General features: G+C 44.1%; 1 pseudogene; it reads left to right on the forward strand.

Moving 5' to 3' along the window:
• The first annotated feature begins 2,452 nt into the window (after positions 1-2,452).
• On the forward strand, positions 2,453-14,505 carry LOC100611489 (interleukin-6 receptor subunit alpha-like; annotated as a pseudogene).
• Positions 14,506-14,863: the final 358 nt, after the last annotated feature.

Consider the following 14,863-nt stretch of genomic DNA (forward strand, 5'->3'; position numbering starts at 1 on the left):
GTCAATCACTGGCTTCCAGCTTCCGGGAGGGAACAAGCCCGGGAGAAGGCAAAGTTAGCTGCAGAAGCACAGTTTCACACAGGCTGGCCATGGCCCACAGTGATCCCCTCACCTTGCAGGAGCGCCGGGAGCCCTGGGCTCAGCTTCAGATCAGTCCTAAGTCATTTCATGAGGGGAAAACTTCACTAGATCTATGGTTCTCCAAGTGGGTCCCCAGATGGGGAGCAGCCCCAGGAAACCTGTCAGATATGTGAATTCCAGCCACTCCACACCTGGTGGTGTGGGAAACTCGGGTAGGTCCCTCAATCTGTGTTGGAACAAACCTCTCAGAGGATTCCCAGATGAGCTGAGGTTTGAGAAGCACTGAACAAGCTCGTTATCCACGTAAGGACCGGAAGTGTGTGATCTCCTCCTTTCCACCCTGATTTCTTAGGCCCGGTGTATTGTTGGACACAAAATGTGATCCAAGTGGAATTTTTAGAGGGGCTGTAGAAGGAAAGGGACTCTGTGAAATAATTTCAGCTTCACTCCTCAAACTTATTTCAGATTGTATTAAATCCTCAAACGTTGTATTAAATCCCAGAAAGAGAATATCTGGTAGGGGAGGTTATTTTCCACACTCAGCAGCAGGACCAGCACCTACCCCTGCAAGACCCCCTAGAAAAGCAAACTCTGGAAAGAAATAAAGGACTCACTTCAGCTCAGTCTTGAATTTGGGAATATTCCTTTTATTAATAAAACAAGATTAAACCTACAGTGCTATGGATCTTGCTAATTAGAAAAGCGGAGCAAAGAAAAAAAAAAATCAGAAAACAAGCAAACAAAAAACCCAAATAGTTACTGAAGAAATTGTTGCAGAATCAGTGCTCTAGGTTGGATTGGTGAGACTTTCATCACCAACCCTGCAGCATCGGAGTCCTGCAGAGGCTGCTGCAGAGGCTGCAGGCCGTTCTCAGGCACAGGCTTTGGTTTAGCCCTGGGGACGCAGCATGTGCCCATTAGCTGGACACAAAACCAAGGCTTAAAAGAGGGGACTGTCTTACTCTGCAATGTTTCTTGGCTGCTCTCAAGGGAACCTGACCTTTTTCCTTACTTATGTAAGGGTCTAGTGGAGACCCTGAGCCGACCCAGGGTCAGGAAGCTCCTGCTACCCGCCCCCCGCCCACCCCGGCCCCGCCGCCCCACAACCCCACCCCAAGCAGGGGACATGCCCACTGCCTTGGAAGTCGAGAGAGGGACAAGAATGATATGGCGCTATATGCCAAATTGGCTTTTATTAGGTGAAGTGTTTTCCCTAGTCAGTTATACTGACTGAGCTTTTAGGTTCTTCATCTGTAAAATGGAGCTATTAATACTGCTTTCAAATACATTTTGCGGGCGTTAAATGAGACGTGCTGCAGGTAGCATCTGGCCCAGACTGATGCCGCGGTTTTGAGAATGTGGGTTGCCACCCATTAGTGGAAAGGAAAATCAATCCAGTAGGTCATTGTTTGAATTGATTTGTTGTTGTTGATTCTAAATGATTTACTGGGGGTTTGTATTTAAATCTTCTGTGTCATATTTGATGTTAACTTTATTATAGTTTTTCTTTATCATACATAGTGAGGGTAAGCTTTTCATGACACTTTTGTTTCCATTGTATCTCATACACAAATGTATTTCTTACTTGGGGCTGTAGATCCCAACAAAGGAAAAATATTGTATTAGGTGGACAATAAATATTTGTCTCTTTCCTCCTTCCTTCTTCGTCCTTTCATCTGTGCCTCAGAAAGTCAGCGTGACCACCTCTGTCCCTCTGGCATCAGTGTTAATGGTGGATACAGTGAAACGGAGGGAGGAGTCATCTTCACTGGGTCAGGGTGTAGATCATTACCTCGGCATGCAGCACGGCTGTTTCTCGGCTCTACGGAAGGGAAGTCGTGGGCCAGCACACCACATGTACCCAGCCAGCCCCTGAAGGGCCAGTGGGACCACAGGGGGCCCCAGAGTGAGGAACTGGGAGTGCTAGTGGGCAGCTTATGGATAAAGAAGAAGGAATGGGGTACCCGCCTTACTTACTTTCTTGCCATAGCATCCTACCATGCAGGTAGTTAGAAAAGAGTCCAAAACTCAGAGGACATCAGGAGGTAATGTTGTGTGAGAGAGAGTGTCTGTGTGTGTGTGTGTATGAGAGAGACAGAGAGAGAGAGACATGTGAGAGGTGTGAGTGTACGTGAAGGAGGCCAGGGAATTTTTAGCTAGGGCTGCATGGGGAATTCCAACTAGTGCTGCATCACCTGTCTTAGTGTTTGAAGAAAAAGCAAATATGAGTGGCCTGAACAGACAAAAAATGGAATGGATGGATGGGTGACAGCCCGAGATGAAGGGTCACTGGGCTGCAGGGGCACGAGCCCATCTAATTAACTAAAGACCCTGTGTTGCCAACACTCTCAGAAATAGTGACTGCCCCTGGATGGTGGCTTCAGCCCCTCCCCCTACCCCAGCCCTGCACAGCTGGGGACACAGGCCCAGCTGTCACAGCACACTGGCCTTCATTCCACTGAACAATGACCTTGACTCCTGGGAGCAGGAGCCACAAAGATTTAATACATGTCCCACTCTCCTCTTGGTGGGCCGGCAACCTTCCAGCGTGGACATACTGCCGGAGCTGCCGCTCTGCCACTCCCTTCCCTTCACTTCCAGGGAAGTCGTCCCTCTCCTGTTGGTACAGTGGAGTCAGCTGGGCTTGGAGCCATGGAACAGACCATGGTCATTTGGGCAGAAGCTTCCTCCCTCCTCCTCTGCTGCTGGTCCATGGTGCAACTCCCCAGGCCTTATTCCTAAGAACTACAACCATCTATCTGGCCTGAGATGCCAGAAGGGAAGCCTGCTTTCCAGAGAATGCAGCTGGTGCCTGACCTTGTCCAGCTCCCCTAGGCTGGGCTGCGGGGCAGGACAGCATCCAGGTGAGCAGCTGAGCAGCTGCTTCTGTAGCCCCTTTCTCACAGCTCAGGGCAAGCTGTGTTTTATGACTGCTGCGGAAACCTAGCACCTTGAAGATGGTGGCAGGAGACCTGCTAAGATGTTCCTCCCCACTCCGGGGCGATGCTTTTCAGGGGTTTGAGGTTTCTCCCTTTGTGGTTTCTACCAGAAGCCTGGGGGAAGCAGGATGTCTAGACAGAGGGGGAAATACATAGCTTGTTTTCCTTTTATTCTTTTTTATTTCCTTTTTATTCTTTTTCTTTCTTTTGGCAGTTGGAGTTCAAAAGAAATAAATTGATACATATCTGAAGACAAAAGATCTTACCCAATACATTTTCATTGCAAAGGCATTCTGAGAAACATTTTGGGGAGAAACTTACTAAACTGTGATGGACTTACATTAAGCATTTTAAAAATGATCTGAATAAGTTAAAGTCACATCTTAGAACTTGCATTTTCCTTTTCTCATCCCATCAGAGTTTATGTTAGCTAAACTGGCAATTGACTTAGACTTTGAGATGGGAGTTAAGCTAAAACCAGACTTTGCTTTCAGGGCTGCAGATGACACACTGATATTACGACTACTTTCTGAAACCCCATTGTAAAAATCCCTTCAGTTTTAATATCCAACTCCACTTTTTTCTTAAAAAATGAATCTGAATTTTTTTGCGTGGCACCCAAGAACACTTCATTATGAATCCATCCATTCAATAATATGAATGGAGTGGTGTTAACCCTTGTAATTCCAGCAACCTCCCTCATTAGCAGTGTGATGAAAACATTAGGACATTGGCTTACAATCTTGGTGGTACATCAGAACCACCTAGAAAGCCACCTAAAATTCCCAATGTTTAGGTAATCTTACCTCTGGGTATTGCCCTAAATAATTTTTTTGGGGGGGGGATGGAGTTTTGCACGTCGCCCAGGCTGGAGTGCAATGGCGCGATCTTGGCTCACTGCAACCTCTGCCTCCCAGGTTCTAGCGATTCTCCTGCCTTAGCCTCCTGAGTAGCTGGGATTACAGGCAACCACCACCATAGCTGGCTAATTTTCGTATTTTTAGTAGAGACGGGGTTGCACCACCGTTGGCCAGGCTGGTCTCGAACTCCTGACTTTAGGTGAGCTGCCCGCCTAGGCCTCCCAAAGTGCTGAGATTACAGGCATGAGCCACTGCGCCTGGCCTGCCCTAAATAATTGAAAGCAGGGACTTGAACAAATATTTGTACACCCATGTTCATAGCAGTATTATTTACAATGAACAAAAGGTGAATACAACTCAGGTGTCCACAGATCAATGAATGGATAAACAAAATGTGGTCTGTCCATATGATGAAATGTTATTCAACCTTAAAAAGGAAGGAAATTCTGACACATCCTACAACATGGATGATCCTTGAGGACATTATGTTAAATGAAATAAACCAGTCACGAAGAGACAAATATTATGTGATTTTACTCATATGAGATACCTAGAGTAATCAAATTTATAGAGACAGAAAGTATAATGGAGGTTGCCAGAGTCTAGTGGGAGAGGAGGATCAGGATTTGTTATTTAATGGGTACGGAGTTTCCAATGGGTATAGAGTTTAGTTTCGCAAGATAAAAATTGTTCCAGACTCGGATTGTGGTGACAGTTTCACAACAATGTGAATGCACTTAATGTCACTGAACTGTACACTTAAAAATAGTTAAAATGGCAAATTTTATGTTATGTGTATTTTACCACAATTTTTGAAAACCTAATGTTTAGTCCCTACCCCTGATTAATTTGATTCCTGGAAACAGATCCCAGGTACCAGGCTCCAATGTACAGCCTAGATGGGGAGCTCGTGCCTCAGGTGATTTCACGGCTATGAGAGGTCAGCGGGTTTCCATGGGGCTGCAGTGGAGTTGAGGAGGCTTGCCTTGAAGAAGCTGATATGCTGCAAATAGGTAAAACAGAGGAATTCCGACCAGATCTCTGGATTACTTGTGGAAGTATTAAGGTCTTCTTTGGGGGTCCACTTCTGAATTTACATGGATATTCACCCTCAGTTTCCTATGGTCACTTGATTTAATGAATGTGTGTTGAGGACCATGATGCTCCCACAAAGACCCCTGCCTGCATCCTCGTCAGGGAGACAGACAGAGTTTAATATCTATGCAAGTTTACACAGTACACTAAAAGGTGGTAACTTTAATGAAAAACATTGAGCAAGTTAAAGGGAATTAGGAATGGGAAGATAAGGTGGTAGAATGAGGCAGTCATTTGGAGGTTATTATTTTTAAAGGGGAAATTTTGACTGGATACTGTAAGGCTAAAGACAAGAGGTTTTAATTACATAAAACCTGTACTCTACAGGGTTTATGTAGAGTTAATTACATAGGACTGTACTCTAGTGAATACATTTGTTTCTCACAGGAGTAGAGATTAGCGATTCTGAAACAACTTTACCTGTGTACTAGAATTAAACAGGTGAGTAAATAAATTATAGATCATGAGACCCAGGATTCTTACCCACAGAGAAAGAAGTTACAAGTAAGCAAGAGGGGAAAAAATGCTAGGATAAACTCTATTCTTCTGGTTTGCAGTTGGAGATATTAATATGAATTCTGTTTATTTTAATGTGTCTACAAATGAATATACAGAAATAAATACATATGTATGTTTACACATGGGTTAATATACATACACTTTTTTTTTCTATTTCTGCCTGCTGAGAGGACTTAGAAACTGTGACATCCTAGTAGCAATAAGCACATACCAGCACCTAGAATTTGGTGTCTAAAATCATTCTCCAATAAAAAGAACCAGGACTCCACAGACAATGTCTGATGCTAGGGCTGGGGAAGGGAAAATAGAAGGTGAGCTTGGAGCATCTTATTGCGCCAGAAAGTGAGCAAGTGATTTAAAACAATTGGAGGTTGGAGGTGGTCATAGGAGTATTTCAAAAGGAATTAACCTGAAGGAGCTACCAATGGTCATAGCTGCAACAATTTTAGCAAGAAAAAGAAACGATTATTGTATTTGATTGTAACCCAAAGAATAAAATAAATAGCCATGAGTTCATGTTGATATAAATAAATGACTACATAAGTAAGATGGGAGAGAAGAAACACATTTTTCCTATTGAATAATTCCAATTAATAAATGCAAGAGGATTGAGAGAAGTGGAAATCACCATGAGAATCTCACAGCCATAATTGCAGCAGGGAAGACCCACTGATGAATGCTTGATATTTCTACAGTCTCAGAGTATTTACCCCCAAATATTTCCTAATTACTGTGGTAGTTTAAAAATATCTCCACAAATACTTTAGCATTCTTCTTTTCTGGAACTGAAACTTAGTTGCCCTCCCCTAAGGAACAAGGCATGGTAAGGGAAAAATAGTGACTTTTCAGTGGAGAATAGTGACTTTTCAGTGGCTGACACCACCTTAACCAAGTGATGCGGGTGAACAGGCAAACAAGTGAAGGGGTGAACATGATATTAACATCACAGGTGGTTGATATCATTCGCCCCTTCATGTATGATGATAAAAGGCAGACAGACACAGCCCCCCTATGGAATTCTCCCTCAAGATTCACGACTTCTGTGGCACCACGAGAAAACAACAGACAACCCCAGTATGAGGGAAAGTCTGCAAAATACTTGATGAGTATTATTCAAAAGTATCAAGGTCATAAAAAACCCTGAGGAACTGTCACCAATTCCAAGTGACTAAAGAGACATGACGACTAAATGTTGTGTAATATTCTGGATGGGATTCCGGAAGAGGAAAAGGCCAGAGCAAAAAGCTGGTGAAATCTGAATAGTCTGTAGTTTAGTGAATTGTGTTGTATCAATGATGAGTGCGCCGTGGTTTTGTGAGATGTTGACATTAGAGGGAGCTTGGGAAGGACCAGAAATTCTCAGCACTATCTTGTAACCCTTTTGTAAATTTGAAATTATTTCAAAACAAAAAAGCTACATAAAAAGAGAAGGAACCACTGGCCTTACAGAGGTTTTGACAAGTAATAAAAAATAATTGCCTGCATGAGGCCAGACTTCCACATGAGAAAGCCCAAAGGCTGGTTCCAGATGCTCCTCTGTGAGACCAGGCCGGCCTGACCCCTTTTGTGTGGCTCTGTGGCAAAGGCTGACAACTGTGCCTCTGGTGATGGGTGAGAGAAAATGAAGGCGGAGGGACAGGTTTCTTTCCACCACAAAGCTGAATCAGGGCTGGACCACGGCCCCTTCCACAGCAGTGAGTTCCAACAGCACAAATGCAATCTGTAGACATTTTCTTGGCTGGAAAAGAATCAGGTCCAACTGGAGGCACATGTCAACTTGAGCTGATTACAGATCAAAACGGGATGGTTGTGGACTCCTGAAACTGCTGTTGGGGTTTTCAGTATAGTCTTGGTGTCTTCACATTTTTTTCCTTCTGATTTCATCTCTACATCTCAGGCAAAGCAATCCATCCACAGCAAGGAGTAGATGCACCCTGCCGGCTAGTAGAGAGACGCCCTCACTCATCAAGATAAAAACCAAACTGCAGGAGAGGACTGCTGCCATCTTGACATAAGCATTGCTTTAAGTTTGACCATCAGTTTCATCTACATGAATTTCATGTAGAAATAACCTTGTAGAAGACTACAGGGGCAGAGGAGGGCAGTCAGGGTTGGGGGAGGGAAGAGACAGCTCTGATGACCTGGAAAAAGATTCATTGGTAAGCTGGGTGCGGTGGCTCACCCCTGTAATCCCAACACTCCGGGAGGCCGAAGTGGGCAGATCACGAGGTCAGGAGATCGACATCATCCTGGCTAACACGGTGAAACCCCGTGTCTGCTAAAAAAGACAAAAAATAAGCTGGGTGTGGTGGCACATGTCTGTAGTCCCAGCTACTTGGGAGGCTGAGGCACGAGAATCCCTTGAACCCAGGAGGCAGAGGTTGCAGGGAGCCGAGATCTCGCCACTGCACTCCAGCCTAGGCAACAGAGTAAGACTCCGTATCAAAATAAATAAATAAATAAAATTAAAGTTTCATTGGTGATTCTAGGATTTATCAAGATACCATCTTTCCTCTTCCTTCCCAAAAGATTACTGAGTGTAGACAGTCATTGACATCATATCCCTAATGGAAAGGATACAGGAACACAGGAGACCTGGCTCTAGTTTGAGCTTTACTGCAACCTGTGTCTCTGGATAAAGACCTCAACTTTTCTAGGTGTCATTTTCTCACCTATTAGCCAGCAGGGTTGAATAATGGTAACTTCTGGGGCCTTTCTCCTGGTATCTCAGGTATAATTTTAGGAACCCGTGATGGGACTCAGTGGAGTTATAAGCAGAAAATTAATGAGTATTACAGATTCTATCTAGCCCATTCTATCTAAAGTGGTTAATGCACACTGCACACTACACACAAAAATAGAGGTGAGTTAATGCAAGCACTTTCTTTAGAATTTCTCAGTAAGCCCAAGATGAAAGTTGGCAGAACATTTATAAAATTTTTCCATATGATGCCAACAGCCCTTCCTTCCTTCCCTCCTTTGCTTTTTCCTTCCTTCCTTCCTTCCCTCCTTTTCTCTCTCCTTCCTTCCCTTCTCTTTCTCTCTCCTTCCTTCTTGCCTTCCTTCCTTCCTCCTTCCATCTCTCCCTCCCTCTCTCCCTCCCTCTCTCCCTCTCTCTTTCTCTTTCTTTCTCTCTCCCTTTTCCTTCCTTCCTTTCTTTCTTTCTTTCTTTCCTTCTTTCTTTCTTTCTTTCTTTCTTTTTCCTTTCCTTTTCTCTTTCTTTTTTTTTTTTTGAGATGCAGTCTTGCTCTGTTGCCCAGGATGGAGGGCAGTGGCTCAATCTTGCCTCACTGCAACCTCTGCCTCCTGAGTTCAAACAACTCTCGTGCCTCGGCCTCTTGAGTAGCTAGGATTGCAGGCTTGCCCCACCATGTCCCACTAATTTTTGTATTTTTAGTAGAAACGGGGTTTCATCATGTTGCCCAGGCTGGTCTCAATCTCCTGGTTTCATGTGGTCTACCTGCCTCCACCTCCCAAAGTGCTGGGATTACAGGCGTGAGCCATCGTGCCCAGCCAGTCTTTCCTTTCCTAACAAGCAAATATGTGGTGTGTGTGTGTGAGTGTGTTAATCAAGTAGGTCAGTTTATTGCTGTCTGACAACCTCCTAGAACTGACTCTTACATAAGCAATGTTGAATCCTTTGGGTTCAAAAAGCATGATTCTAAATCTGAATGATTGGTTTTGGCCTCCTTTCTTTTCTAAGACAAGAGACAGCCCTCTAATTATAGCATACCACAATAAGAAAATCAGCCTAATTAATTTAGTTGAAAATTAATTACCTTTCTTTACCCAGGACAGGGAGTGAAAGGCTTTGCTCTCAAAAGACCACCCCTCCCACCCTGACTGAGGGCTCTAGGGACAGGATGAGGAGGCACACCCCCGCTGGGCCAGGCTGCCACCCCAGTACCATATGGGCTAGAATGACTTATGGGGTAAAGAGACATGAAGCACAGGAGCCCATCACAGAATGCATGGCTGGGCCCTGCTGGGCCGTTGAGCAATATTGTGCTTGCTGTGTGTGCAAAGCAGCAAGGCAAGAGAAAGCTTGGCTGAAATCAGCGCAAAATGCAAAAACACTTCCTTAGTGACCTGGCTTACCCTCATCAACATGTGAATTCTTATTGTTAGCAAAGGGTTCCAGGGTGCTCTCAAACATCAAACACTGCACAGATACCAAACCCACACTTTGACAAGTGTTAAGGAGAAACAAACCAAAACCATTTGCTCATAAAACACAGATGGATTGAAAAGACTAAGAGGAAAATAATCTGGGCAAAATACAATTGGAGTTAGTAAACACAGCACATGCAAAAACTGTTTGAGACACTGGGAACAAAAAGACTAGGGTCAGATCACCCAGCCCTGTTGCTAAACCTCTTATCTCCTCCACGAACAGCCAATGGCAGTGCAAATCCCACGTAAGGCAGGGTGCATTGCCCATTCAATAAAGGAAAGCCCAGGATGTGGGCCACTGTGGGGCAGGAAGACCCTTCAGAAGCACAGTGCATGCGCACAAGATACTTCCAGTATGCAAGGGACAGCTGTTTCCAGCCCACCATGCCTGCAATTCATTTGTGTCCACTGTATTCCTATCAACTTATGGCGTTTATAACTAGACCAGAGGAGGGTCTAATAAATTTCAGTCTGAAAAGAGAGTCATGTAAAACAGTTATGAGAATTGCTAGATTTGGAGACCATTCTTCAAATATATCTCTTTCAAAATATTTGTGGTATTCTTAAGCATTGGGCAATGTTTTAACATTTGAGTCTCAACTTTACAACTCGCTTATTGGGAGGTCCTTGCATTTACCAATATTTTAGCCACTTTGAAAATAGAGTCTGGAGGGCATTTTCCCTAATATCCTTCAAGATATATGCTATTTTATCAATTATTTACTCAGAGTAATTACACCAAGAAATCATTGCCCTTCATCGTTTTAATCCTAAATAATAACAAATGCATGGATTCACTTTGGAAGAATGTCTCAAATTTTATAGTGAAAAAACTCCAAACATACAGTCAGTAGGAATGCTAATATTTACCCTCAGCAAACCATTTGACATTCCAGATTAACTAAAATAATATGGTGGCTTAAAGTTGTAGATAATTTGATTATTTTGTGACTGTTTTACTGCAACAAAAATAAACTTAGGTATCAAAATTGATGTACATTTTCTCATCAATAGTCTGAGAGCTATTTTGAAAATGAGCTACATACAACTCACTGTACTTGCTATACACAACTCTACTTGCTACAAACTGCCCTCGTTACCACTTGTTCTGTAATCCAAACTGCTCTGTCACCATCTGTCGGCAAGGAGGTGGCTTGTTGAGGTTATAAAGCAGCAGGAGGCAAGACAGTGCTTAAGATAATCAGAACCTGCTGGGCGCGGTGGCTCACGCCTGTAATCCCAGCACTTTGGGAGGCCAAGGCGGGTGGATCACTTGAGGTCAGGAGTTCAAGACCAGCCGCCCAACATGGTAAAACCCCGTCTCTACAAAAATACAAAAATTAGCCGGGTATGGTGGCGCTGTAATCCCAGCTACTGGGGAGGCTGAGGCGGGAGAATCGCTTGAACCCCGGAGGCAGAGGTTGCAGTGAGCCGAGGTTGTGCCATTGCACTGGGCGACAGAGTGAGACTCTGTCTCAAAAATAATAATAATAATCAGAACCTCCAACCCCACACCCAAAATACATTATTTTATTTCTATTCTTCCTAATAAGTCTTAGATATTTATCCTACTGTATGGTCTAAAATCATCCGTCCTCAGAGCTGCTCCATCTCCTTGGAAAAGAAATGTAACCAGAGACTGGGGTTCTGATTGAACTTGCACTTGATCCTGAGGAATCCCATAAGAAAATGGATGTTACAATCCCACATTTAGGTTGATGTTGTTATCTGTTTGATCTCTCTTTACAAATGCTACTTCCCACCACGCTCCTTCCTCCATTATTTGACACATATTTCTTGTACTTCAAGAGGCAGCTCAATATTCAGTTCTAGGAAAAATGTTCACGGTTCTATTACCTCATTCTAAGTTAGAATTTTTCTCATGTGCTTATATAAGGTGTGGTGCTTACCTCTATCTCAATACTTAACGTATCATTTTGGAAAGGGCTATTTGTTGATTTTACCCACTAATTTCAGTGGAAGTCCAAAGATAAATCATTTATTTCTGGAACTTTATGCATAAATAGTACTGAGCTTGGACTGAAAGCCTCGTGAAGGCAGCCATGCTGAGCGGCTCACTCCTGCAATATCCCTACGCCTGGTCTATTCCTTGTCGTTTGCCAGACACTGAACACATTTTATTCAATGAATTAATGAAGTTGCACTTAGTATAAGTGCATATATATATATGCATATATATATGCACAAATATAAAGCATAATATACTTTATAATTGATGCAGGCACAATTGCACAAATCTCTTGTAGGAAAAGCTATCCTACAGCAGAGGCTGGCAAACTATAGCGCAATTGCTGCTTTTGTATCCTCTCCAGCGAAGAACCATTTGTGCATTTTCAAATGGCTTTTTTTTTTTTTAAATCAAAATGAGAGTAACATTTTATGACATGTGAGAATTACGTGGAATTCAAATTTGGTGTCGATAAGTAAAGTTTTATTGGCACACAGTCTTGTTCATTCACTTGTGTACTGATCATGGCTGCTCGCCCAGGGCAATGCTAACAACAGGGCTGAGCAGCTGTGGCCAAGACCAGATGTGCGTTCTCCTTGCCTTGCACTCTGGTGCACTACAAATTGCAGTGACGGCCTTCCAGCGCTGCTTGCGATGCCATACTATGGCATTTTAGTCATTTAATTTCAGTGCATCTTCTTACGTTTGCCAAGAGAAGAGGAGAAAAGCGGACTCCAAAAGTCACACTTTCAAGCCAGAGTGGAGTGTAGATCATTTTGTTAGGAGATTAGAAGGCAAAGCATGTCTTTGTTATGCAATGATCTTATAGCTGTGCTAAAGAGTATAATATACACTGACTTTACCAGGCAGAGCACTCAGCATGGTATTCCCAACTGCAGGCAGAAAACTGATAAAATTTAAAATAGAATAATACCTTTTCCAGAAAGAACACTTGTTTGAAGAGTTGAGAACATTGAAAGGAGCCTCGAACGTTAACTAAAAAGCAAGGTAAAAAAGTATAAAAGTATTATAAGCAATTATAACAGGCAAAATTATAAACTATTAGATGATGATGGAAGTTATCTGTATCAGCTTGGGGATAAGAAAGCTCTTTAACAAGACTCAAATTTTACAAACTCATAAAAATATTTAAAATGTTCTACTTCATTAAATGAAGAACTTAGATTGTTCAGAAAATACTAGAATATCATTATAAAATAATGCAAATTAATATTATACCTGTTAGACTGGCAAAAATTCAAAATTTCATATCTCACTAATAGGTCAAGACTGGGAAGAAACAGGTCCTCTTTTTCACTATTGATGGGAAAATAAATTGGTCTAGCCAAGTCACTTTACAAAGTGAATTTCAAGATGTTTTCCTGCATTGTCAGTACCCATCACTGCTCCAAGTTATGGGAGTGGGAAATCGCACTGACCCCTACTGAGCCAGGCTGGGCGGGGCCAGAGGGAACCGAATGGGGGCTGCCCCCTGTCCTGAGCCCACCTGCCCACCTGTCACCCTGCCTCTGCCTCCTGGTTCCCACCAGTCCATCCACCTCTCTGGGACCACTGGGCATTAGCCAAGAAGGCAGCATGCTGGCCATCAGCTGAGTGCTGCTGGCCACACTGCGGGCAGTGCTGGCCCAAGAGGCTGCCCTACGCCGGAGGTAGTGAGTGATGTGCTGACCAGGATACTGCATTCCCCTGACCTGTCCAGAGGGAGAACCTGAAAGTCATGCCACTGTCCACTGGTTGCACAGGACTCCCGGTGCAGGCTCACGCCCCAGCAGATGGGCTGGTGTGGGAAGGAGGCTGCTTCTGAGGTTGGTGCAGCTCTGCGACTCTGGAAACTATTCTTGCTGCCGGGCTGGCTGCCCAGCAGGTCTGTGCTTTGCTGGTGGATGTTTCTCCTGAGGAGCCCCAGCTCTCCTGCTTCTGGAAGAGCCCCCTCAGTGACATTGGTTGTGAATAGAGTCCTTGGAGTCAAGGTTCTGAGTCAAAGCTGTGCTATTGGTGAGAAAGTTTCAGAACTGTCAGGCAGAACTCTTCCAGGAGCCGTGTCAGTATTCTCAGGAGTCCCAGAAGTTCTGCCAGTTGGCAGTGCCAGAGGGAGATTACTCTTTCTATACAGTGTCCCTGTGTGTCACCAACAGTGTTGGGAGCAAGTTCAGCAAAACCCAAATATTAGAGGGTTATGGAATCCTGCAGTCCGACCCACCTGTCAACATCACAGTCATTGCTGTTGCCAGAAAGCCCTGCTGGCTCAACGTCACCTAGCAAGACCCCCACTCCTGGAACTTATATTTCTACAGACTATGGTTTGAGCTTTGATACCTGGCTAAATAGTAAAAAATGTTCATAACATGGATGGCCAAGGATCTCCAACATCAGTGTGTCATTCACAACACCTGGAAAGGCATGAGGCACCAGACACAGCTTCAGGCCCAGGAGGAGCTGGGGCAAGGCTTGTGAAGTAAGTGGAGCCCAGAGGTCATGGGAACCCTTTGGGCAGACTCCAGGAGTCCTCCAGCTGAGACCACCTCCACGCAAACACCTACTACTAATAAAGATGATAATAATATTCTCCCCAGAGATTCTGCAAATGCAACAAGCTTTCTGGGTTAAAGAAGACGTGGAAGTTGCAGGGTCTGAAAGAAGATAAGATCAGCATGCACTGGTTGTGTTCTTTGGAGTGGCTGGTCCCAGAGAGACCTAGAACCACCCCAGTGCTTGTTCCTCTCATCTCCCTTCAGTGTCCCCCAGCAGCCTTGGAATGGACACCACCCCCAGCCACGGCTGACCAGTTGCCAGGGACCCGTGGAGGCCTTATGACATCAGCAATAGAGACTACTTCTTCCCCATATAGCAGGCCAGGTGGCACCTGGCAGGTTGGGTGCGTAAACCAAAAAAGTATCTGAGACAGCTCCCAATCAGTTTAAAAGTGTATTTTGCCAATGTTAAGAATACGCCTGGAAGAAACAAACACGGAATCATAGAAACAGTTTGGTCTATGTCTTTTTCCAAAGATGCTTTTGAGGGCTTTTGAGTATTTAAAGGGGACAAGCAGGCTGGAGGAGAAAGAGGGAGGGTATGGTCACATAACAGAATTCACATGTGGCAAGAGAAAAGGAGCAGGCAGAGGAATAGTCCATGACATATTAATCTTGGGCTCAGTAAGTCAGCACTTTACATAAGATATGGTGAACATAGAGCAGCTACCTGTG

This window comes from Pan troglodytes, chromosome 11 (genome assembly GCF_028858775.2).
Source record: "Pan troglodytes isolate AG18354 chromosome 11, NHGRI_mPanTro3-v2.0_pri, whole genome shotgun sequence".
Lineage (NCBI taxonomy): Eukaryota > Metazoa > Chordata > Mammalia > Primates > Hominidae > Pan > Pan troglodytes.